The sequence below is a fragment of the Salvia miltiorrhiza genome, chromosome 7, assembly GCF_028751815.1.
Source record: "Salvia miltiorrhiza cultivar Shanhuang (shh) chromosome 7, IMPLAD_Smil_shh, whole genome shotgun sequence".
NCBI classification, from domain to species: Eukaryota; Viridiplantae; Streptophyta; class Magnoliopsida; order Lamiales; family Lamiaceae; genus Salvia; species Salvia miltiorrhiza.
The window spans coordinates 43,864,798-43,892,063 of record NC_080393.1 but is presented as its reverse complement, the minus strand read 5'-3'; the positions used below and the strand labels follow the sequence as shown (position 1 = coordinate 43,892,063).

Below are 27,266 nucleotides of genomic sequence, written 5' to 3'. Positions count from 1 at the left end.
GCAGCTCTAGACGAGGACCTACTTAAAAATTAATTAGTCCCAAAAATCTTACTCGGAAAGGAGCTTATGTGTCTATTGGGTCCGTCTTATCCAGACCAAACCCGTCCGTTCGAGTTGGTTTAACGGGTTCAGTTGAGTTTGAGTTTTCTTCCCCCGACTCCTCTCAAACAAAACACTTTACTTTTCTCTCAAACTCAGACAGAAATCACAGCACCAGTCAATTAGAAACTCTTGAAAGGTAAATTCTAACTCAACTGATCATAGTTTACACTTTTCGACTTCAAACTTTCACACAAGTTTTCAACATCAAATTTTGAATCTTCACAACTAACCAATCGAAAACAGAGTTCAAATCCAAAATGCATTCATGGCTTTATCTCGGCATATATATATATACTTATTTGTCTGTCTGAGTTTGCATAGCATTAAGATGTAAATGTCTTACAAATGAGAACACAAGAAAATGGAAGACAGAACAAGACTAGAAGTTGAACTTGTGTGAGTGTTGTTGCCTAATCTGCCGGATAAGGGCCGACGGCGGCGGAACTCCTGCTATCATTGGTGTTCTGAGAAATGAAGGGGTAAGGAGGGGGGGCTTGTGGCTGTGTGAGTCGAGGGCGTCGACGGTGGCGGCGGTTTGCTACTGTTCTGCTGGAGATAAAGGGAGTCCACGCGGCGGCGGCCATCGCTGCTATGGTCTCCGGAAATCGAGAGTAGGTGCTAAGTATTTGGGGATCTAGGGTTTCCTTTTCGAGAGAGGAGGGAGATTAGGGGGCTGCGTTCGTGTGTCAGTGTGTGTGTATTTTCGAATCCGTGAGTGTAGTGTGTGTTCTCTTGAGGTCAGAGAGAGAAGGTAGGGCGAGAGGTGACCGGCGGCAGTCGTGCCGCAGGAGGAGGAATCGAGACGGTGGTGGTCTAAGTGAGGAACAAGGAGTTGTGTGCGGTGTGTGTAGGTTAGTTTGTGCGAAGGGATTGAGAAAGCTGGGAGTCAGCTTAGGTCTAGTCTAGGTAAAGAGAAGAAGATGGGCCAGGTTCAGTATTGGGCTTATTTTTATTTAATTAAGTTGGGCTTGGTTTGAATAGCTAGGCTCAATTTATAAAAGAATGTGGGCTGAGATTTAAAATGTTCCGAATCTATGATTTATTTATTTAATTGGACCATTGACATAGTTCAATTTGATTTTATGATTTAATTATTTAATTATATTCTCTATTTGTTTTCACTAATTATTTTAGAGAATTGAATTTTGCATAATAAATATATTATAATGTGGCATATGTGAAGTATAATTACTTAGGGGTAATTGTCTGTAAATCCATAATATTTACAAGGAATTGGTTTTTGCTCCTATTTTAAAAAATCTGCCTTTAAATACACAATGTTTCATTTTTGTCTCGTTTTTGTCCCATGATCGATTTTTTCTTACGCCAGCGTCGAAAATGACATGGTGGCAGCCAAAATTAATGCGGTGGTAGCCAGAATTTGACACGTAATCATATTATTAACATATGGAAAAAAAAAACCACATCATCATCTTCCCTAATCTTCCCCACTCCTAAACCCTAATCTCCCCCCCCATCTGCCACAGGCGACGGCGCCCGCTGTCCCCCTTCTCCTCCCCGCCTCGGCGCCCCCTCCCCTCCCCACATCTGGCAGCAGTGTTCTCAGAAGAGAACAAGTCAACGACGTGACGGACGAGAAATAATTCCTGTTGGGCAATAGAATTACTACTATCCTTCTTGCCAAAGAAATTATAGGCAAGAATTCGGTGACAGATTCTAAGTGCCCCATTCTTAAGCTCGTAGGCTTTTGTTGCCCCCAACTTGAATTCGCTGCACCTTCCGACGACGCTCCATTTTTCTGCCCATTCTGTAGGCGTCTGCTCCGGTGTTCTTCTCGCTGCTTGCTTATACCCCTCTGACTTCAACTCGACCAAAGTCGTCATGCCTAGGAACTAATTAAAATCGTTGATGGAGAGAGTGGTGCTCTACCCCATCAATTCGAACTTCTCCGCCTCCGTCTCGAGGCCCATCCTACCTGGATTCTTCACATCGAAAGTTTGAACAAACTCCTTCGCCAAACTCTCGTGTACCACTCCTGACCAGTCCAGAAATTTCTCCCACCTGATCGCCTTGAAGTAAGCCCTGACCTCGTTATCCACGTCTAGGTCTTTAAGGACCTTAAATTCGATGGACTTGGGCCCGACGATCACTCGAGTTGAAGGGTCCACAGTCATTGTGTTGGATTTGTATACTGAAAGTAAGAACGTTTTATGCTTGTATACAATGTTTCCTAAGTTCACTATCTAATCTCCTATCTGATTGTGTTCATGATTACATATGTATGTTCTTTATCTCTATATAAGTAGATTATATGGTGTGTTGTAGATCACAGAAGACCATATAATTGGAATAACCTTAAGAGATATAATATAATCACAGCCGAAATAACTCTAGGACAAGTTATTGGTTTAGGCTGCGGTATAGATGGAAGTAGTTTGTCTTGACTACTTATCCATACTGATACGTCATTACGTATTGATAGGACCACAGTGAGATATATTCTTCTATCTGACTTAAATGAAGAATTAAAGATCTCGATAACTTATAAGATCTTAATACTAATAAGATTTCAGATATATATGTTGATTCGTTTATCACTTTGACTTACTATGAGCGAGAGTTATATAGTAACTTGAGTACTCTGTATCTTGGGTGATAGCGGTTAATATATGATATCTGATTATCTGTATTAGTACTCGTATCCGGTATAGGATAATGACATCCCCTTAAGGAACTCAATAATGTTTATTGCGCTAAACCCTGCAGGTTGATTAAGTTCAGGCGCAATAATAAAGTTTGAGTGGTACTGCTTAAGGATTACAAAGAGATTAATTAATTTAGGTTGTCAGAGCTCTAATTAATTAATGAATGTCAGATATTTTAAATACGAGGATTTAATAAGTCTAAATACAAGCCCCGACTCATCACCGGCAATAAAGGGGTAAGTCAATATCGGTTCTCTAGTGGAATGAACTGATATTTATAAATTAATTATGGTCTGGGCTGACCATAGATAAATTAATTTATTTGAGGCCCATCTTTATTCCTTGTATCTGGTCCCTGGACTGGCCCAAAGTCTCCTAGCCCTAGAAGAAGAGAAAAACGCCTCCTACACTAATTCTGTGCCTATACGTATTTATTTTATTATAAATACAGCTGTCAGCTCTCAGGAAAACACACTAATTAATTAGGGTTTTGAGAGCTGTGTGGGGCGCAGGAAATCGTGTGGAGCATTCTCTCTTGGGACTTTCATAGAACGTTGTCCATCCAACGGTGAAAGCTGAGCCTGGATACAGTTCAGAAGATCTGAGCTGGAGTCAGATTTTCGCAGGAAATCAAGTTCTGGCAGTTTCGGGAGAACGGCCATAACTTCCTCTACAGAAGTCTGATTGAGGTGAATCAGGCGGCCACGGAAAGCTCTTTCGAGGACGAAGAAGTCGTATTTCTGCACAAAATACGATTGGAGGTCGTTTGAGGGGTCAAACAGAGCGTTGAAGTTGGCTGACCTGTTCAGCGATGCGACGGATTGACGAATTCTTAGGAATTCTTCAGGTATTTTCTAACTCCAATGTGCAGCTGTTAAATTCATAGGAGCATGTTAGGGATTAATCGTTGTATGATAAATTAATAATATTCCAAGAAACGATCTTCGGGGCAAATCGAGTATTAATTCAGTTTAATATTCCTTCAATTGGTATCAGAGCCCAGGATTAATTTCTTGGCTCTATTATTAATTTATGTACGATTAATAATATGCGTTGTTTTTACTGCTGCTGTTCTTCGTGGTCTGTTGTTTCGTGGGATACGTCGTTTTGACGTTGTAATCGTTTTTCCACCACGAGAAAATCTGTGGTTAGATTGGAATTTCAATTGTTTTTGTTTTTCGGTTGTAATCTGTAATTATGGAAAACGAGACGAAGTCGACGACGATCAGACCGGAATAACGAAGGACGGATATGAGATAATATCGACGGAGGTAAGTTTGCGCCGGGAGGCGGCGTGCGCCGTAGGCACGCCGGGCGGCGCTGCGTGCGTGCCCGTGCGCTGCTGCGCGCGCGCCTACAACTGCCGTAACTCATCAGATGCCGTGTTTTAGGCAAGGCGAGGCGAGGGAGGACAGGCGGTGAGCAGGGGTTGCGCGCGTCGAGGGCTGCGCGTGCGCGCGTTGTGCGCTGCGCGCCCGGTCTGGCGCCGCACGGCCGCTGCTGTTTGTGCGCTGAGACCGCCGAGACCAGAGGTTGCTGCTGCGCCCAGGAGGATGCTACTGCCGCGCCAGGTCGCTGCTGCTGGCGCTGGTGCTGCCGAGGCTGCGTGTCTGCTGGAGTCGGGCTGGGGCGTGAGGACCGGGCGTGCTGGGGCGACGTGCGCGCTGCGTGCTGCGCGCCCAGCGCTGCACTGCGCGGTCGTCCGGCCGCTGTCGATGTGCTGTGCGCGCCGAGGCTGCTGCTGCCGGAGCCGAGCTGGAGGAGGATGCTGCTCACGCTGGGAAGGTTGCTGCCGCGCCAGGCTACAGCGGCGCCGTCCGAGCTGTAGTCGTGGTAAGGGGCGGCGGCTGCTAGGGTTTCCAAACCCTAGCTGGCGTGCATTACTCAAACCCTAGGTGGGCGCGGGTTTCAAGAAACCCTAGGGGGCCCAAACCCTATTTTTCAAAGACGAGCCTGTTTGAAGCGTTTCGGGCCGAGTTTACGTTTTTGAGTTTTATTTTTATTTCTTTTCTGTTCTTTGTAATAGATTAGAAATATGGGGTTCCACGAATGGGTCACGAAGAACTTTATTGTTTTAATTCTGTTCTTTGCATGTCGTGGTGTTAATCATTTATGCTCTATGCATGCTGTTTTTGTCTTTACTTATTAATATGTGTTTATTAACTGCGCTTAGACAAGCATGCTAGGTTTATCGTTTTCTTAAGCATGTTTTAGAATTCTGCGAGCATGTTTTACATGTTGCGTTCTAGATAAGCATGTTTAGGGATTATGTGTTGAGCATGATCAAACCTTTTGAAAGAAAAAAGACTAAGCTGTATTGATAATTTTGTAGATGATTAAAAATTATTTAGTTTTTTTTCCACAAGCGGTCTCTAGACAAAATGATTGACAATGTGAGTAAACGTCCACCCCACGTGGCTTACTTCATATTTGTTTCTCATAAGTTTGTCAGATGAGTTTTCTATAAAAAATATTTAAACCATTAAAGTAGTGGGAGTTATGCAGTAAACGTCCACCCCACGTGGCTTACTCGTATAATTTTTCACGAGTACTTTAGATGATGGATTAAAATAAGATAACTAAGAAATTAAATTGAATGCGACATGGTCCGTGTGAGTATGTCAAATTCAAGACTTTAATTTCAAAGTTAAATTGTGGTTATTTCTTATTAATTTTTATTCTTAAAATTATGTAGACCTCCACATGCGGTCTCTAGACAAAGTGATTAGCAATGTGAGTAAACGTCCACCCAACGTGGCTTACTTCATATTTGTTTCTCATAAGTTTGTCAGAAGAGGTTTCTATAAAAATATTTAATCCATTGAAGTAGTGGGAGTTATGCAGTAAACGTCCACCCAACGTGGCTTACTTGTGTAATTTTCACAAGTACTTTGGAGAATGGAATTAAATAAGATAACCAAGAAAATTAAATTGAAAGCGGCATGGTCCGAGTGAGTATGTCAATTTCGAAAATTTAATTTTCAAGGTTAAAATGTGGTCATTGCTTAGATATCATATCAAGTACAATGTACAACTCCCAAAGGAGTCCCTTCTTGATGATGATATGGTCTAGTTAAGGTGCCAATTATTAATTTCTTTTGTCAAAAGGTTAAGTTGACATGGAAATTAAATGACTAGGTGAATAGTCTGGTTGAGGAGTTCGTGTGTAAACGTCCACCCAACGTGGCTTGCACATGGGATTCTTTGAGCGGTTGGAGGTTTCATTAATATTGTTTTATCAAAAGGTTACAATATTATTGTTACGAATTATGTGCTTTATGTTCGTTACTTTCAGATATGTCTATGTCTCTTATTGTTTATTTATTCTTGGACAAAGTCTTTTAACCGGTCCACATATATAAAATGGAAACGCAGTTTTGGATTTTTATCTTTATCACAAACTAAACACAATTTTTGTGTTGCTTACTACTCCATGTTCTTATGGTCCGAACAATAGTCAACTGATGAGAAAAATGAATTACATAAAAGGTGGCATGTGACGAATAATGTGGCTATATGCTATATTATGAGTATAATGTCACAAACTTTGTAGCTCCAACATCAGGGCATGGACGATGCTATTAGCATCATGCTGAATCTCAAGAAAGTGTTCGGAGAGTCGGACTAAGCTGCTCATTTAAATTTGATGAGAGTAATCTTGTTATTTTTATGAGTAAGCACAGCTCAGTGCACGAGCATGTCATGCAAATTTTTTGACGGACTTGACTTGCTCAGTGGGAGTATCGACCGTGAGGCAAAAGTCGATATTATCCTGAACTCTCTTCCCAAGTCTTTTAATTAAGAACTTCCGCCTCAATGCTGTTATGAGCAAGAAAAATAATACTTCTTTTGAGTTGTTGAATGCTCTAGTTACGGCTAAGGAAGTTGTGGGAAAGAGATGTGCAAGCACTTGTTATTGCCAAAGGAGAGCCATCTTCTTCGTCGAATGACATGAAGAAGAAGGGTCCAAGGGGCAAGAAAGATAAGGGAAATATTGGGAGTAGTGGTGTGATAAGATTGAGTATTGGAGATTTTTTCTTTCAATACTCAAGGGAAAGGGTTAAGGTACTTCACTTGCTGTAGTAACTGAAACATATCAGCTCATTTTCTACTCAGTTGTGAGTAGTGGATAACGAGAGAAACTGATAATGATTGTTACACCTTGCATGGCTTTTTATAAGCTGACTAGGAAGCTGAGAAGTGATGAGATGATTGTCTTCGTAGGCAACGTGACTAAAGTCGCAGTTGTTGCAATTGAAGACTTGTCTTTAAGTCCTAAAGATATAGTTTAGTTTTTTGAGAGTTCCTTATCATGTTCCAAAATTTTGAATAGATGGATCTTATGTCATTTTTGATAGTGGTGTTTCTATCATAAGAAATGACAAAGTTGTCTATTCTGGTATTTTGAACATCTCTCTTCATACTATAACTTATCTACAAAATACCTTTATATTGCATTTACATCATCGAACAAAAGAAAGAGAAAAGTTAAGGCTAATCTCTTATGAGGATCTTACACATATATTGATACCCTAGAAATAGGCCACATCTATCTTAACAGGATCCAAAGGCTCGTGTCTAAATAAGTACATTGGATTCAATCCAGGTTGTACTATTTCGAACCTGCGAATCCTGTATAGAGGAAAAGATGGAGACCAGGTCATTTATGACAAGAGGGATAAAGGGCCAATAATGTGTTAGGAATGAGCTTTTCTGATTCATTGTCAGTGTTTGGGATTTCAACCCAGTTTACTACACCGTGTAATCCCTATATAAGATGGTGTGGTGGAGAGAAGAAATAGGTCACTCTTGAAAAAATATGTCCGATGATGAGTTATGCATCTTTGCAATTAGTCCTAAAGAATCAGAAGGTGGTTATTAGCAATGACACACGATTCTTAGAAGTGGACTATGGGAGTAATCACTAATCCAAGTCAGATAGTGTGCTTCAAGAAATTGAAGACATTAGACAGGCGATTCAATCACCTAAGCCAAGTGTGCAAGAGTTTTGTACCACAAGACACTGCACGCACTGTTGACACACATGTGCCACCACAGATCCATTGTAGTGGGAGGGTTGTGGGATAACTTGATCGATTTATGTTCTTGGGAAGATCTTTGAATTCAGTCCCTGGTAGTGAATATAAGAGAATCGACCCAGATATCTACTTGAAATTAGTGGAAGACGAGAATGTAGATTCATGGCACGCCTCAATGGAGCAATCCATTAAGAATATGGGTGTATACTAGAAAAATCTTGCTACCAGGAGGCAGTAAAGCCTTAGGTTGTAACTGAGTATACAAGATAATGACAGGCCCGAATGAGCAAGGTCGTAGCTTTCGAAGCTAGACTGGTGGCGAAAGGTTATGCCTAGTGTAAGGGTATAGGTTATGATGATATTTTCGCCAGTGCCATGCTCAGAACATTCGGATCATTTTACTCATAGCAGCTCACTTAAACCATCGAGGTCTGGCAAATGGATGTCATTTATATTACCTTGAAAAAAGGTAAGGACAGCCATGTGCAACAACCTGGAGGTTACGTGAGGGAGGGAGAGAAGCATCTCGTATCAATCGCTCTCGTGTCATCGGTGATGTGGTTTATCTTGCATTTTATGTAGATAATATCCTCCTAATTGGCGACAATATGGAGCTATTGTCAAGACATAAAGTAATGGTTATCCGAACAGTCTCAGATGAAAGACTAAGGAGGTACAGTATACGTCTCTGTGATCAAGGTTATAAGGGATCACTAGAAAAAGATGTTGGGCTTATCTCGAGTGTCTTACATTGATACTGTGAATGCTCGTTTTAGTATGAATACCGCCAAGAAAGGATTGCTACCTTTTAGATATGGCGTTCCTTTATCTAAAGACTATGTCTTAAGATGCCTGTTGAGGTTGAGGAAATGAAGGCAGTATTCTACGTTTCCACAGTAGATAGCTTCATGTATGGATTACTATGTACGAGATCTTATATTTGCTATATAGTTAGCATAGTTGTAAGATATCAGTATAGTCCTAGTTAAGGACACTGAACTGTGGTAAATTATATTCTCAAGTCCATGACTAGAGAATAAGGATAGTTTACCAGTTAGACAGTTTAGTTCCTTTTTGGATTATACGATTTCGGATTTCCAGGCTGACCAGAACAAAAAATAATTACCCCGAGCTATGTGTTTTCCTTAGGAGGTAAAACCTTTTGGTTTGACCACTACCTCCGGATCTAAGGGTGATTCCTAGTTTGCGTGAGAGCATCACCTTCGTGATACCTCAAGTGCAGTTGCAAACTCTAAGGAATCCAAGAACCACAAGGGGTCAAACACATGGAGCAGTACCAAGTTATACGATTATTCGTAAATCGAGTTTTTTTTGTGCTCATAGAATAAATTCTCACATATTGGAGAAACATACCAATCTTTTCACAAAAGGCTTATCGCAAATGGTCGTTGAAGGATGGGAATGCGGTTGATGCCACCCACTTAGGAAACTTTAAGTATAAGTGGGAGAAGTGTTAGGTGATTGGTAAATAGACGCATTGTATACTAAAAGTTTGCTTTAGTATAAGTGGGAGATTGTTGGATTTGTATACTGAAAGCAAGAACGTTTTATGCTTGTATACAATGTTTCCTAAGTTCACTATCTAATCTCCTATCTGATTGTGTTCATGATTGCATATGTATGTTCTTTATCTCTATATAAGTAGATTATATGGTGTGTTGTAGATCACAGAAGACCATATAATTGGAATAACCTTAAGAGATATAATATAATCACAGCCGAAATAACTCTAGGACAAGTTATTGGTTTAGGCTGCGGTATAGATGGAAGTAGTTTGTCTTGACTACTTATCTATACTGGTACGTCATTACGTATTGATAGGACCACAGTGAGATATATTCATCTATCTGTCTTCAATGAATAATTAAAGATCTCGATAACTTAAAAGATCTTAATACTAATAAGATTTCAAATATATATGTTGATTCGTTTATCACTTTGACTTACTATGAGCGAGAGTTCTATAGTAACTTGAATACTCTGTATCTTGGGTGATAGCGGTTAATATATGATATCTGATTATCTGTATTAGTACTCGTATCCGGTATAGGATAATGACATCCCCTTAAGGAGCTCAATAATGTTTATTGCGCTAAACTCTGCAGGCTGATTAAGTTCAGGCGCAATAATAAAGTTTGAGTGGTACTGCTTAAGGATTACAAAGAGATTAATTAATTTAGGCTGTCAGAGCTCTAATTAATTAATGGATGTCGGATATTTTAAATACGAGGATTTAATAAGTCTAAATACAAGCCCCGACTCATCACCGGCAATAAAGGGGTAAGTCAATATCGGTTCTCTAGTGGAATGAACTGATATTTATAAATTAATTATGGTCTGGGCTGACCATAGATAAATTAATTTATTTGAGGCTCATCTTTATTCCTTGTATCTGGTCCCTGGACTGGCCCAAAGTCTCCTAGCCCTAGAAGAAGAGAAAAACGCATCCTACACTAATTCTGTGCCTACACGTATTTATTTTATTATAAATACAGCTGTCAGCTCTCAGGAAAACACACTAATTAATTAGGGTTTTGAGAGCTGTGTGGGGCGCAGGAAATCGTGTGGAGCATTCTCTCTTGGGACTTTCATAGAACGTTGTCCATCCAACGGTGAAAGCTGAGCGGGATACAGTTCAGAAGATCTGAGCTAGAGTCAGATTTTCGCAGGAAATCAAGTTCTGGCAGTTTCGGGAGAACGGCCATAACTTCCTCTACAGAAGTCCGATTGAGGTGAATCAGGCGGCCACGGAAAGCTCTTTCGAGGACGAAGAAGTCGTATTTCTGCACAAAATACGATTGGAGGTCGTTTGAGGGGTCAAACAGAGCGTTGAAGTTGGCTGACTTGTTCAGCGACGGATTGACGAATTCTTAGGAAGTCTTCAGGTATTTTCTAACTCCAATGTGCAGCTGTTAAATTCATAGGAGCATGTTAGGGATTAATCGTTGTATGATAAATTAATAATATTCCAAGAAACGATCTTCGGGGCAAATCGAGTATTAATTCAGTTTAATATTCCTTCACATTGCACCCCTCGGCCTTTTGTTGTGCTTGATCTCATTCCCCTTCTTCAAGGACCCTTCACCGTCGGTGGATTGGACTTTTGTTTTCTTTTCAACTGAGACAACTCGGACGTCGTCTTGGTGGTGTCGGATTCTATCTCGGTGGTTTTTTTCTCTGTCAACTGCTCTTCCTCCTGCCCTGCCTCATCTTCCTGCTCTCTTTCTTCTTACGCAGCCTCCCCCACAGCCGTCATCTCTTTGTCATTTTCTGTCTTCTCCTATTTTTCTTCCACCCTCTCCTCCTCCATGGGTGCAGGAGGAGTGGCGACCTTCTCCAGACTTTTCCCTGTAGAGGCAGATTCTGACTCCGACTCGATCAAAATAGGGCCTTTCTCTTTGATCTCCGCTACCTTGATGCGTTTTTCCCACTTTTTAACCGGCTCCGTCTTCGGCTGTTCTACGATAGGGGCTTCCTCGGTCGCCTTGTAGCAATGGCAGCCTCAGCTTCTTCTGGTTTCGCCGGTGAAGGTGATTTCTGGGCAGGTTCGGTTGGGGTTTTGGTAGAGAGAGAGGCTGACATCTTGCCTTTACCTTTTCCTTTGCCTTAAGTCTTCGGTGGTGAAGGAGTTGTTGTGATATTAATGGTGGTGCTCACCATTGTGGAAGAGAAGAGAGGAAATTATGGCTTTTAGTGAGAGAGAAGAGAGGGGAAGTTACCGGAGAACGAGAGAGGGAGGGCGGTTTTGATTTGAAATTGCCATGATGGCAACGATGGCTAACGTGGAGAAGGAAAGAGTCGCAGGCAGGTCGTGTCAGTTACATTTTTGAAAACTGACTTGACACGTCAGTTAGTTTGAAAACCGGCGGTTATGCATTATCCCCTGACATCACCGAGCCCACGCGCCCTTTTTCTACACACACGCATTTTCTCCTTCTTTCCTCTTGACTACCTATCCTGCCCTGCACACCCAAAAAAAAAAAAAAAAAAAACTTCTCCATGTACCAAAACAAAATAAAAGAAAAACTAAAACACTAAAAATGAAATAAAGCAATAAAATACCAGGTTGCCTCCTGGCAAACACTATAATTAGCGTTGTGAGCACGACGTCTTGCCTTCCTTCAATTTGGCTCATGATCAAGAAGCTATAGTTCTTATGGATCATCATCGATCTCTTGCCCATAGTAGACCTTCAAACGTTGACCATTCACCTTAAAAATGCTCCCTGATTTGAAATCCTTGATCTCCACTGCTCTATTCGGCTAGTAGGTTTGCACTTCATAAGGCTCAATCCATTTGCTTAATAGCTTTTCGGACATGAGTTTGAACCTCGATTGGTAAAGTAGAACCTTATGCCCATGTTCAAACGTCTTGACCTTGATGTGCAGGTCATGCGTTCTCTTCAATCTCTCTTTGTAAAGAACGTCATTTTCATAGGCTTCACGGCTTATCTCCTCTAACTCCTGCAATTGGAGTTTCCTCTCTTGCCTTGCAGCGTCCCATTCATAGTTCATCTTGCTAACTGCCCAATACACCTTGTGCTCGAGTTCCACTGGAAGATGGCACATCTTGCCAAAGACGGTCCGATAAGGTGAAATCCCCATCGGTTGTGCAATTTTGGCAAAGTCCTTGGCAATCCTCCGATAAAACCGAGCACGCCTAAGAACACCACGTAGTTGCTTGATTGAAGTTGGGTATAGCAATTTGGCAGTTATATCCACCTTGTCTTTATCTACCTCAATCCCTTTTTCAGAAACCACGTGCCCAAGAACAATGCGTTTCGTGACCATGAAGTGACACTTCTCATAATTCAATACCAAGCTTTTCTCCACGCACCTCTTTAGTACCATCTCCAAATTTTCAAGACAAAAATCAAATATTTTACCATACACGGTAAAATCGTCCATGAATACCTCAATGCATGTCTCAAGAAGATCCGAGAAAATACTCATCATACACCTCTGAAACGTGCCTGGGGCATTTCATAAAGCGAATGACATCTTCCTGTACGCAAATGTCCCAAAGGGACAAGTAAAGGTCGTCTTGTCCTGATCCTCTTGGGCAACCCAGATCTGCATGTATCCTGAGTATCCATCCAAGAAGCAAAAAAAGTTGTTTCTCGCAAGCCTTTCCAGCATCTCATCAATAAAGGGGAAAGGGAAGTGGTCCTTCCTTGTTACCTGATTGAGCTTCCTGTAGTCAATACACATCCTCTAGCCAATTTGTAATCTCATCGGGACAAGCTTCTTCTTTTCATTTTCTACCACCTGCAATCCTGATTTCTTGGGCAGAACATGGACCGGATTGACCCACATGATGTCTGAAACTGGGTAAATAATGCCCAAGTTAAGAAGTTTGAGTACTTCTTTCATCACGACTTCCTTCATGGCTGGATTCAACTTCATTTGCTGGTCCCGTACTGGGTTGGCTTCTTCCTCCATCAAGATGTGATGTATGCATAATGAAGGGCTGATTCTCTTGATGTCCACCAATGTCCATCATATTGCCTCCTTGTATTGCCCAATAATATCCTTCACCCTGTCCTCCTCTTCAATGGTTAATTCTGAACTAATGATCACGGGCAAGGTGTCTCATGTCCCAAGATAGATGTACTTGAGATGTTTAGGCAATGGTTTGAGCTCCAGCTTGGGTGCCTTCTGGAGAGATGGCACCAACCTATCTTCGAACTTCAGAATAGGTAAGTTGTCTGGCAACAAACGGCTTGGTCTTTCTTGACTCCTGAGATACATCAATGTGTGAAATATCTCCTCACTATACTCTCGTGGGCATTCCGTAATATTTTATTGAAAAATGAGATCCAACGAATCCTGCATTCCTATCATGGGCAAGATGTTCTCCACAATATCAATGTGTTCCACGATCTCGGTATCCATTAGGTGTATCATAGCTTGAAAAATATTAAACTTTACTTTCTCTCCATCAAACTCACATGTCAACGTACCCGAGTCACAATCAATACGAGTACGGGCAATCTTCATGAATAGTCTCGCAAGGAGAATGACCGATGTCTTCCTTAATGCCTTGCCCACGTCAAGCACATAAAAATCAACTGAAAATATGAGGTTCTCCACCTTGACCAGAACGTTCTCCAAAATACCTTTGGGATAAACTTGAGATCTGTCCGCCAAGTGTATCACGACACGTGTGGCTTTGAGTAGCCCAAAATTCAACTCCTTAAATAAGGCCAAGGGTATGACGTTAATCAATGCTCCTACTTCCAATCACGCAAGGGATCATGAACATCCCTGAGTCCCCACATTTCTTGGGCATTTTCCTCTTCAGTACGGCTGAAATATTTTCTCCAACAAAGAATCGGGCATTCTCATCATGCTTCACCTTCTTAGTAGTGATCTATTTCAAGAACTTTTCCCACTTGTGCATGTAGCGAATGGCTGAAAGGAGTGGTAGATTTACCTCCAGTTTTTTGAAAATTCACAATATTTCCATCCAATCCTCCTCCTTCCTGTTCTTGACCAATCTCCCTGGAAAATGGCGTTAGATCTTGGGCGGATTGGGCTTTTCGTATTTCTGCTCCTCTTCCTCATCTCCTCCAACTTCATATTCTTCATCTTGCTCTTCTTTGTCTTCCAAACTCTTCCTCATCAAGTTCTAGCACACATACAGAGCAACCATACATAGTAAATATAACAAGTTTTTGTGACACAAACATCCTAATCTTGTAAGAGTCCCATTCTTTCTCAAGCGACACCATATCATGTCCCATTGGTCACCCCAAGCGAAGACGTTCTCCTAACTGGCTTTTTTTCCATACATATCACCAGTGCAGCTACACTCGTCCTCCGAGCCATTAGATTCCTCCATGGGCGGGTACTTGTAAGTCGTCCAATGTCTGCTAGTCATGTTGGTTCTATAATAAGCATCCTTGTCGTCCTCGATTGGTGGATACGTTACTAGTTTTTTCTTCGGATCTTCCTCTTTGATTGAGATAATATAGTAAGAGATGAAATAGGCTTAGCTAGGAAATAGTTCGGTTCATTCCCGAGGAAGGACATATCAGACTCTGTGCGTGGCAGTAACGGGTAATCAACCAGAGCTTCGAAGTTATCATACGCCACGGTAAAGTCATACGGTGGCACGGGATACGCTTTCAGCTCAGGTGGGGTCATGGGGGGAACATGCACACTAGGAGCTAAGGGGGCCTGGTTAAGTACTGGTCTAACAAGGTTTTGCATGAAACGAATTGGGTCATATTAGGGTTGAAAATTAACTAGCCTGGTTTGAATGTCAATCAGTCATTCTACATCATTAAAGGGTCCAGGGGGTGGATCCTCATTGGAGTAATACTGGTGGCTGATGGTAGAAATAAACCTTCGAAAGTCCCCGTATAAAGTTCCTCCAATGATCTCCCCATCGATATGGTAAGGTATTAGGTGCGCCGCACAGGGTCTCCATTCTCGTGGCAACAACGGGATTAAGTTGATGATCCCTTCTACCCCATTGACTGCGTATTCATCTTCTTATAACCACAAGGCGTGATAATGACCTAAAAATTGGCCTAGGGTGTCATCTTCATCGCGCTGATAGGTCCCGAAGCCATCACAATTTCAGCTGGGCTTCCATCCTATAAGAAAATATTCCTCATCACCAATTGATACTCAAGGCTTAATGAGGTTCACTCACATATACCCAACTCCATAGAAAGAAAGAATGGTTAATCAAACTAATTCATTCATAAGGAATAACAAATAATGCTTACCTTGCTTAGAAGTCTATGCGAATTCCTAGCTATTTATAAATACAATCTTAACCCCAACCTTCCTTAAACAACAACTTGCACATTGGAACACATGTTGATGATATTAACTTCAGTACCCAGGTATAGGTCTATGCAAATTCTCGCGTCGTTAACATATAAGATCTAAAACGTACCTTGGCAAGCTAGAGGGATGAGAGGTTGAGATTCTATTACACTCTGATCATACCTCAAACCAAGATTTTAAATTAGGTCACAAACTCTATCATTTAGAAACATAGTCATGACTTTTCAAAACTTAAGACTTCGGAGCCAAAGACTGGCTTTGATACCACTTTGTCGCGGCCTGACTTCTAGTTAGTGATAGCGTAGACCGAGTATCACGAAACTAATTATGAAAAATGATCGACTCAACCACAGGAATAATATGATACTGAGTTCAACCATTTCTTAGTAGGGTTTTATCAATATAAAGATGACTTTCATAACAGACAATGTGCAAATCCATATTAGGCATCATTAGTCCAGTACTAGGTTAATTAAGTCATTAAACTTTTATTTAATTCATGATAATTTCAAAAGTAAATAGATAACTAGAGTCATGACACACAAGTTGTTTACATTACTACAAGCCAAAGATAACCAGTCATAAAGGTTCGCAGAGCAACACAACCAAAAGCATAATCGGATCACTCGTATGGAGACGTGTGATCTGTGAGGTCTAAATGGGAAATCATAGTTATACCATCACAAGCCAAGGCATACACCTTGAGGTTTGTGATGAAACAAAAGTGGAAACAGATAATAGACGTCATTCGGAAGTTTCGGGTGTAACAGAATCTCCGAACATATCGCCTTCTTCTCTCCATCCCAATTTAACGTATATTCGGAGAGTCTGTTAATAAACATGGCAAATCAAATTTCTAAATGTGCAGGTTAAGCTGAGATGGAGAGGAGAAGGCGATATGTTCGCAGAGTCTGTTGCACCCGGAACTTCTGAATGACGTCTATTATCTGTTTCCACTTTTGTTTCATCACAAACTTCAAGGTGTATGCCTTGGCTTGTGATGGTATAACTATGATTTCCCATTTAGACCTCACGGATCACACGTCTCCATACGAGTGATCCGATTTTGCTTTTGATTGTGTTTCTCTGCAAACCTTTATGACTGATTATATTTAGCTTGTAATAATGTAAACACCTTGTGTCATCATGAACTGAACAAAAGTTTAATGACTTAATTAACATAGTACTGGACTAATGATGCCTAATATTGATTTGCACATTGTCCATTATGAAAGTCATCTCTATATTGACAAAATCCTACTAAGAAATGGTTGAACTCGATCATTTTTCATAATTAGTTGCGTGATACTCGGTCTACGCTATCACTGACTAGAAGTCGGGCCGCGACAAAGTGGTATCAAAGGTAGTCTTTGGCTCTGAGGTTTTAATTTTTGAAAAGTCATGACTATGTTTCTAAATGATAGAGTTTGTAACCTAATTTAAAATCCTAGTTTGACTTATGATCAGAGTGTAACAGAATCTCAGCCTCTCCTCCCTCTAGCTTGCCAAGGTACATTTTAGATCTTATATGTTAATGACGTGAGAATTTGTACAGACCTATACATGGGTATTGATGTTAATATCTTCGACATGTGTTCCAATGTGCAAGTTGTTGATTAAGAACGGTACTTTAGGGTTAAGATTGCATTTATAAATAGCTAGGAATTCGCATAGACTTCTAAGCAAGGTATGCATTATTTGTTATTCCTTATTAATGAATTGATTTGATTAACCATTCTTTCTTTCTATGAAGTTGGGTATATGTGAGTGAACCTCATTAAACCTTGAGTATCAATTGGTGATAAGGAATATTTCCTTACAAGATGGGAAGCCCAACTAAAATTGTGATGGCCTTTAGAACCTATCAGCGCGATGAAGAGGACACCCTAGGCTAGTTTCTAGGTTATTATCCCGCCTTGTGGTTACAAGCAGAGGAATACAATATCGATGGGGTAGAAGGGATCATCAACTTAATCCCGTTGTTTCCACGAGAGTGGAGACCGTGGGCGGCGCACCTAATATCTTACCATATCGATGGGACGATCATTGGAGGGACTTTACACGGGGACTTTCGAGGGTTTATTGCGACCATCAGCCACCAATATTACTCCAATGAGGATCCACCCTCTGGACCCTTTAATGATGTAGAAGGACTGATTGACATTGAAACCAGGCTAGTTAATTTCCAACCTCAATATGACCCAATTCCTTTCATGCAAAACCTTGTTAGACCAGTACTTAACCAGGCCCCTTTAACTCCTAGTGTGCTTGTTTCCCCATGACCCCACCTGAGCCGAAAGCGTATCCCGCACCACCCTATGAATTTACCGTGGCGTACGATAACTTCGAAGCTCTGGGTGATTACCGGTTACTACCACACACAGAGTCTGATATGTCCTTCCCTAAGAATGAATCAAACTATTTCCCAGCTAAGCCTGTTTCACCTCTTACTGTGTTGTCTCAACTATTGGTGTACCCATACCTCAACATCTTTTTCGCCACCCATGACTACGAAGCAGGGCCATCACGACCACCAAATCATGTGAGCGAGACAGAAGAAGAAGATGAAGATCTGAAGGAAGAACTAGTAATGTATCCACCAATCGAGGATGACGAGGATGCTTATTATGGGACCATCATGACTGGCAGACACTGGACGACTTACAGGTACCCGCCCATGGAGGAAGCTAATAGCTCGAAGGACGAGTGTAGCTGCACTGGTGATATACATGGAAAAGAAAGTCAGTTAGGATAACACCTTCGCTTAGGGTGACCAATGGGACATGATATGGTGCCGGGTGAGAAAGAATGAGTCTCTTACAAGATTGGGATGTTTGTGTCACAAAAACTTGTTATATTTACTATGTATGTTTGCTATGTATATTTGCTAGAACTTGATGCATATGTATGTTGTAACAGTAAGTGATCAGATAGGTGCTTTTAATTAGTAGCTAAAGAATCTTTCAAAAAAAAATAGTAGCTAAAGAACGAGAAACTCGAAATCTTCCAATCACCGAATCCTGGTTGTAAAAGTCCTTGTAACTGAGGCACTTTTCCAATGGAATATGCGTCGTGGCCAAATCTGTCACTATTATTAATGATCTGCTCCAATAATAATCTTTATAGTTGGAATAAGGATTTGTATGTAAGATCACAACGGTTAAGTTATCTCTACAACTAGAAATTATGATTGAGATTATACCATGCATAATTGTACTTGTGGGGTGATTTGAGTAGGATAAACCTTGATGTTATACTTACGAAAGAAGCTTGAGAAGTTCATGATATGTTATCATCAGAAAGAGGCCAAGAGCGCCCATTAGTTGTAGTAGTATCTCTATTTTGTGTACTAATACTCTTAGAGGGTTAATCGTGTTAGAAGTATAAGATAGATCGATTTATTACATGTTGTCATTTTGTTATCTTGTCTTCAATAGAGAATCGTGTACAGAAGCCAATATATCCCCAAGGAGAAAACCCCAAGACCGTGAAGAAGAAAAGCGGAAACTCATGCCACCACCACCTCCTCCCTAAGAAATGAGAGTCAAGGAACTCTTTCTGCGCCAGAACCCACCAATAGTTGATGGGAAAGGCGATCCTTTGGTAACAGAAGAGTGGATTCGCTCCATGGAACAGATTTTCCGATTCTTGCGTTGCAATGATGAAGAGCGAATTTTGTGCATGTCATAGTAGTTGAAGGGTTCGGTAGACTTTTGATGGGAGGCACGACAGAAGGCCATAACTCCCTAATAACTAGACAATCACAGTTGGGAGGAATTCAAAACGACACTATGTGAGAAATACATTCCTCGAAGCTACATGAGAAAGAAGGAAATAGAATTCGTAAACCTCCACCAAGGAAATAAATCAGTGGCCGAGTATGATCAAGAATTTTGTGACCTAGCTAGATATGCCCTATACCGGGTAGACACGGACGAGAAGATGTCCGAACTATTCTGTGCTGGTCTTCGCCAAGAGATTTGAGTGGTGTTAGCCTGCCAACATGTACTGACCTACACGGATGCTTTGAACCGAGCATTAGACATGGAACTGGCCATCCAACTAGAACAAAGGCACACAACTCCAGCGACACACAAACTCCAGCGACACACAACTCTCAATTAGGGCATACGCAGCCCAATGACCATCATGTGAACAAAGGCAAGAGGAAATAGGAGCTAATTGGACCACCGCCAAAGAAATCGTGGCACAGTATGTCGTGACCTCCTCAACCAAATGGAGGAGATAAACGACCAATAAGCGGACCGAACATATCACCCCAAAATGCTCAGCGCGCTCTGTTTTGTCCAAAATGTCGGAAGCCACACTACGGTGCGTGCAAACCAGGAGGCAACGCTTGATATACTTGCAGAAAAGTGGGCCATTACTCGCCACAATGCTCCAATTGCTAAAACAATGGAGGAAAGCAAAATCCACAACCTCAGCCTCAACTACGAGCGGTAGAAGAAGTTCCAACGTTCCCTTAGCCTAAACGGTATTTTCGACCATGCCGTCAGAATCGCACTGATCGTCGTCCATCTACCTTCCAAACCGATCAGCCGCCACACCACCCAAGGATACTAAAAGAAAATAAAAAATACCAGTTGTACGTGAGTACAAGGATGTTTTTCCAGGCACTTTTCTGGGATTGCCACTAGATCTCAACTAGAGTTTACCATCGATCTCGAACCAGGATCTGCACCTATTTCCAAAGCGCCATACCACATGGCGCCAGCTGAATTACAAGAATTGAAGATACAACAACAAGACTTATTGGATTTGGGATTCATACGACCTAACATATCACCGTGGGGAGCGCCAGTTTTGTTTGTGAAAAAGAAAGACGGTAGTCTCAGACTGTGTATAGATTATCGCGAATTGAATAAGGTGACGTTAAAGAATAAGTATCCTTTACCCAGGATTGACGATTTGTTCGATCAACTAAGAGGAGCTACCATGTTTCCAAAAATAGATGTGAGAACAGGGTACCATCAATTGAAGATTCGAAATGAGGATATACCCAAGACATCATTAAGAACCAGATATAGTCATTATGAGTATATTGTAATGCCATTTGGTTCAACAAATGTGCCAGCCGTGTTCATGGATTTAATGAACCAAGTATTCCATGAATTCTTAGACCAATTCGTCATTCTGATCTACTCCAATAGTGAACGAGAAGACGAACAATACCTACGAAAGGTATTGGAAAAGCTACGATCAGAAAAGCTTTACGCCAAATTTTTGAAATGTGAATTTTGGCTTAAACAAGTGAATTTCTTGGGACACGACATTTCATCCGATTGAATCAAAGTCGATTCTGCTAAAGTAAAATTAGTACAAGAATGGAAGTCACCATCCACACCCCACGAAGTTCGCAGTTTTCTTGGCTTGGCAGGATATTACCGGAGATTCATCGAGGGATTTTCGAAGGTTGCTAAGCAGATGACTCAACTTCTAAAGAAGGACATGAAGTTTAAATGGACAGAATAGTGTGAATGATGTTTCCAAGAGCTGAAGGGAAGATTGACAACTACTCCAGTACTTGCGGTACCTGATGCCAACAAAGGATACACTATTTACACCAATGCCTCCAAGAATGGGCTAGGATGCGTACTCATGCAAGATGGAAAAGTGTTTGCCTACGCTTCACGTCAATTACAACCACATGAGCACAATTACCTACACATGACCTGGAATTGGCAGTAGTGGTACATGCATTGAAAATATGGAGACATCATCCGTATGGTGTCCGCTGTGAAATATACATAAACCACAAGAGTCTTAAGTACTTCTTCGAGCAAAAAGATCTCAATATGACACAAAGAAGATGGCTCGAATTGGTAAAAGATTATGACTGTGGAATTAATTTCCACCTAGGGAAGGTCAATGTAGTTGTAGATGCATTGAGCCGAAAAGGACATGCCAAACTCGAATGTCTCTTCACCCAAGAAGAAGGTCTCATTAGAGAATTCGAGAGAATGAAAATAGAGACCATTTCTCCTCCCTTGATCGCGGATTTAATCGTCGCCACTTTCATTGTTGTCTTCTCCTTGAAGTAGGACCCTATCTTCATCATCCATTTGATAGTCACCCATTTCATTCTTTTTTAAATTATGAAGTAAACAATATGTGAGGATGATCCGATTGTAAAACTTTATTGGATAGAATGAAGAAAATCTAAGGATACCCCAACGGTTCTGTAATAAGTCAAACATTCTTTCTATCACATTTCTAGCTGAAGAATGCTTCATATTAAAGAATTCTTCGGCAGATGTAGGTTGGTGTCTATCACCAATCATTATTCAAATGGTATCTTTGACGTCGAAATCGTGCAAGAAATTCTTCACCATTTGTGTAGTAACCCGCTCTTTTAATTTATTAAAACCAGCAATGCAATAATTAATTATTGCATCTTTCAGTATTGATCTTTGATTAATTTCGACTTATATAGTATTTGAAGCAGAGTTATTATTTTATTTCACGTGAGAAACCACGATAAGGATGATTGAGCAGTCAATAATTATTATTTCAGATTATAACTGACTTAGCAAAGTCATGTTATTTATTAAGTGCAATAGAAATATTATTTATATTATTAGTTGTTATTATTTTTGTACTTACTTAAGTCGTGAATTTATTCCGGCTTGTGAGGAGAATTAAATCTTCGGATTTAATTTAGATATTAGATGAGCAAACGAATTAAATCTACGGATTTAATTTAGATTTATTTTACAGTCCATCGATGCTAGCAAGCAAGAAATCAAATATCGTGCGAGTATATATATATATATATATATATATATATATATATATATATATATATATATATATATATATATAGGAATGGGATCATATAGATCCCAATGCTTATAATAGATCCTTAGATCCAAATCTTGACCACACATTTATGACATGTGGCACATCAAGATGGTGACATGTGGCAAGGATTCCAAGGCAAAATCTGGAGGGGTAAAATTAGAATGTAATTTTCGGATTTAATAATTAAAAAAAAATATATTTTTTTTAGATTTTCTCAAAATAGATATATTTTAGATGCATATAGTTTCACACAAAGATTGCATAAAGTTTTCACATGAAATGCATAACTTTGAACAGAAAAATGCATTTAATTTTTCCAATTTTGGTATTTTCACCACCCCACCCCATACCACCCCCCAATCCAGCCCACACCACCCCCCAACCCTCCCCATTACCACCCCCCAAAAATATGCATGTTTCACATGCATATAAAATCAAACAAAAATGCAAAAAGTTTTCACATAAAAATGCATTAAATTATACAAAAAATGCATTTCATTTTAATAAATCTGGTAGTTTCGCCACCCCACCCCTGCCCCTGCCCCCCCCACCCCCCCCACCCCCCCCCCCCCAAAAAAAATTTTTTTTTTTTCAAAAACTGATTTTCTAATTGCTGGCCCCCCCCCCCACCCCCCACCCCCCCCAAAATTTTTTTTTTTTTTTTTTTTAAAAAAACTGATTTTCAAAAAAAAAAATTTTGGGTGGGGGGTGGGTGGGTGGGGGGGTCAGTGGTCAGAAAATCAGTTTTTGAGAAAATAAAAAAATAAAAAAAAAATTTTTGGTGGGGGGGGGTGGGTGGGTGGGGGGTGGGGGTAGGGGTGGGTCAGTGGTCAGAAAATCAGTTTTTAAAAAAATAAAAAAAAAAAATTTTTTTGGGAGGGGGGGGTGGGTGGGGGGGTGGGGGGGTAGGGGGTGGGGTTCTGGGGTGGGGTGGGGTTCTGGGGTGTGGGGGGTGGGGTGAAATCTTATGCATATTTATATGAAACTTTATGCATTTTTATATGAAAGTTCATGCATTCTCGTATGAAACTTTATGCATCTAAAATATACCTATTTTGAGAAAATCTAATTTTTTTTTTTTTTTGAATTTCGAAAATTACATTCCAATTTTACCCCTCTCCAGATTTTGCCTTGAAATGCTTTGCCACGTGTCACCATCTTGATGCGCCACATGTCATAAATGTGTGGTCTAGATTTAGATCTACGGATCTATTATAAGCATAGGGATCCACCGGAATCCAACCCTATATATATATATATATATATACACGCTACATTAGTAAGAATTCAAGATTAGTATTTCATTAAGCGCGTTACTGTACTACAAGTTTAGAATTCCCAAGAGGCAAGAGCTTTACTTCAGCCATATCCCACATTACTACGCATCAAATGCAACACCATTCTTGTGTTTAACACCATCAGCCAACAAGGAAGCAAAAGAGAAAAAAAAAAAAAAAAGAGTTAAAGGGGGCAGGCGCATGTGGCTGAAACAGCCCAGCTGCCAGCCGCCCAACTCCACCAATTCCCTTCTCCCTACACCCTACCACCTATTCCTTAGATTGCTCCAGCAGCCCCAACTCCCCCAATCACCTTCACTCTACCCTACACCTATTCTTGCTAGCATACTCAAGTATGCACCAATGAACTCTTAGTATCAACCCCAGCCAACAAACAACTCTCACTCTCACTTTATTTCCCCGAAAGATATCGAAGAGCAGCCCCAATTCATTCTGCCAAGATCTCAAGGTAAGGCTTGGCTTCAATGTTTTCATTTCACCTGCATTAACACAAGAACCATAGTTCATTCAGTTATTCCTCAATTAAAACCATTCAACTACAGCGAACAAATCATCAATCAAACCAAACAACTGCAAGGTGAGCTTGCTCTTAACTTTACTATTCTCTGCCCAAAAGTCTCCTTCATTCGTTTAAACAATGGCACCTTCAATTCATTTCAGCTATTACACATTTCATTCAACTCCAACAGCCACCAATCAGTTCGAACACATTCAAGGTATTATACTATCTCAAATTTCAATCCAATCAAGCATTCATGTCAACATGTTCAAGCTATGGCATTACAACTATATTATGATTCACTCATTGTTACTTTACGCTCTAGAACGACAAACCATGAGTATTCTGCCCTTAACAACTAGAAACTAGGATATAAGGAAGTAGGACTTAGCTTTAGGGAAAAAGGGCGCAGCCTGTTCGGTCGAGCCAAGAAGCGATGACCGGGCGATGGCTCATGGGGATCCAAGCGCCAACCGCGAATCACGGCGATGTGCAGAGGCACGCCGGACTCGTGCGCAGCAGCGGCGGTTCCAAGGACAACAGCGTCGACGACATCGAGCGGTGAAAGGCAGACGACTCCCTATCACAGCGATGGCCCCGCGCCGATTCTAGAGTAACAGCAGCGGCGGCGTACCCATCGCCCGAATCCAGCAGTAGTGCGGCCGCTAGAACCGCCGACCCGGAGAAAGCAGCAACGACAGACGCTTGTCTACTCGCCGGAGGGACGTAAAGGCGACAAGGTTGCCGGATTCTAGAAGAGGAAGAGGGAGTGTGGCCGGTTCTTTTTGGGGGAAGGATAGGGCTCAATTCTTGAGCGGCCTCCCCTGAAGCTGAGAGACAGCAGGAGCGGCTCGGTGCACGGCGGCGGTGGCGATTTCAGGCGAAGCAACGCCAGCTTGAGACGATAACGTCGTCGGAGATTTCAGGAGCGGCGGCGGCGATTTCTGATTTTGGGAGAGAACAGGACTCCTCAGTTTATCTTCTTCGGTGGACTTTTGAGAGAGAAATTGAGGGAGGAAGGACGACAGATGAAGGAGGGGTGGCCTCACCCACCGGCAATGGCCGTTCGCCGGATTTCGAAAGTGGTGGTAGCGGATTCAGTTGATGGAGGAATTAGGGCTCACCCTATTTGCCTTGAGCATGTATTATGAGAGAGAGGCGTCTGCTTTGAGAAGAGAGGGAGAAGAGGCGAAGCGCCGACTCGCCAGGTTGCGGAGCGGCGGCGCAGGCGCCTCGGCTGAGGCCGGATCGAGAGGAAGAGAGAGGGAGATGACCGAAGGGAGCATCTAATTGAGAGAGAGAGAGAGAGACGAGCTGGGGGTGAATAAGAAGAGTTGGGCCATTTCCTTGGGCCTCACCATTTTATTTGATTCTGGACCCAGATTCAATTACTTTTTCTTCTTTTGGGCTGAAAGCTGGGCTTTTGTTTTTATTTTCAGTTAGGCTATTACTATTTCTTTTGGCCCAGATTTATTTAATTATTTGAGCCCAATAATCTTATCTTAGTTAGGCCTTCTATTTTAATAATTCAGCTCCAGATTTATATATGGATTGCAATTATTTATTTTAATTTGAGCCAAACTCTTAATTAATTATTTGGCTACCTTATGTTTGGGCCTTTTAATTATTGGATTATTATTATTACTTCCCTCATATTTATATAAGCCTGATTCATGATCAGTCCTTATTAATCGGTTAATTGGACTCATATAGTTTTAATTACAGATTTCGTATTACGGAATTATTAAGCGAATAATTCGATTGAGCTATTTCCTTTTGATCTATTACAGAGCGAGACCTATTATAATTATCAAGTGGGTTAGAACACTCTAGATGAGCGGATTAATTATAGTTATTATCCGACCTCATGCGACGAGCCTTATTTAAGTTATTTATTTTATTTAATCCGAGAGTTAGGATTAATAGTAGATTTCCCAGACTATTAAGCCGGAATAACGAATCATGCATAAGAGAGTCATGCATATTTATTTTCGCATTCTCATTAATCGTGGATTCTCTTCGAGCACATATTTTATTTAAATTCCCGCAATAAAGGTCAAGTGCACGAGCAATAACTAGATTGAGAGCTGCTGCACCACAGCAGGAGTGCTGTCAGGTGGGCATTACTTCCATATATATCAAATGAGTTTCAAATTACAGTTGAACAGTTATTTCATTGCAAAATCCTTGAACTGAAAGTTATTTCAAGTATTGTCTTGCCATAAAATGTTTCAATTTCAGTATGATATCTATCTGATGTGGCTTTGCCAAGTTATGTATTCGAATTCGGGTCCTGAGCAGTTGATAGCTATCCTGCCAGGGCTAGTGTACACCGGTGACTGTGAGTCATCTAGCGGGTTGGCCGGTCAAGTGACCGTGAGAGGTGGCCACCTCTCCAGCACGTAGTTCCAGATATGATAGATTACAAGAGAACTTAGTCTGCAGACGAACTTTAAGAATCACAAATGAATTTAGTAAGCTTGGGCCTTTTTAGCGAAAAACTCCCTTGCTGTACTGTTTATTATGGCATGACAATTTACAGTTTTGAAGCATGTATTTTTATACTTAGGCATACGTGCCCACTGAGTACTTTTGTACTCAGCCCTGCATATATTTCTAAATGTGCAGGTTGAGCAGCTGCTGGTGGTGATGAAGTGACGAGCGGAGTCCTTTTGTTTTATCCTTATGTATTAATGAACTCTGGGGATACATGTCTTCATACATGTAATCAGAACCTTATTCCGCTGCGTACTCAGAAGTCTTATATTATTTTGGCTAAGTCGGAATCATCCGAACTTACTAGTTTATTTGAGTCAATATGACTAAACCTCCGTTATATTATAAATATTCCTTTTGTTAACAATGATTAGATACTATCCTTCCTTGTTTAATTATCCCCCTTTCTACCCCGCTTCAAATCTCCCTGGCTTAATTATCCTTAATTAAGGGCCGGTCGTGACAATTTGTGTATCCAGCATCCACCACATAATATGAACCTTATCAATCATAGTCATGTG

The 27,266-nt window shown here is 41.0% G+C and overlaps 1 long non-coding RNA gene across 1 annotated transcript; it reads left to right on the top strand.

The window, feature by feature from the left end:
- Nucleotides 1-27,112, top strand: LOC130996282 (uncharacterized). The gene is made up of 3 exons (XR_009092478.1): nt 1-238; nt 26,305-26,365; nt 26,878-27,112. It is a non-coding gene; the product is annotated as an uncharacterized LOC130996282 (long non-coding RNA).
- The last annotated feature ends 154 nt before the right edge of the window (nt 27,113-27,266 follow it).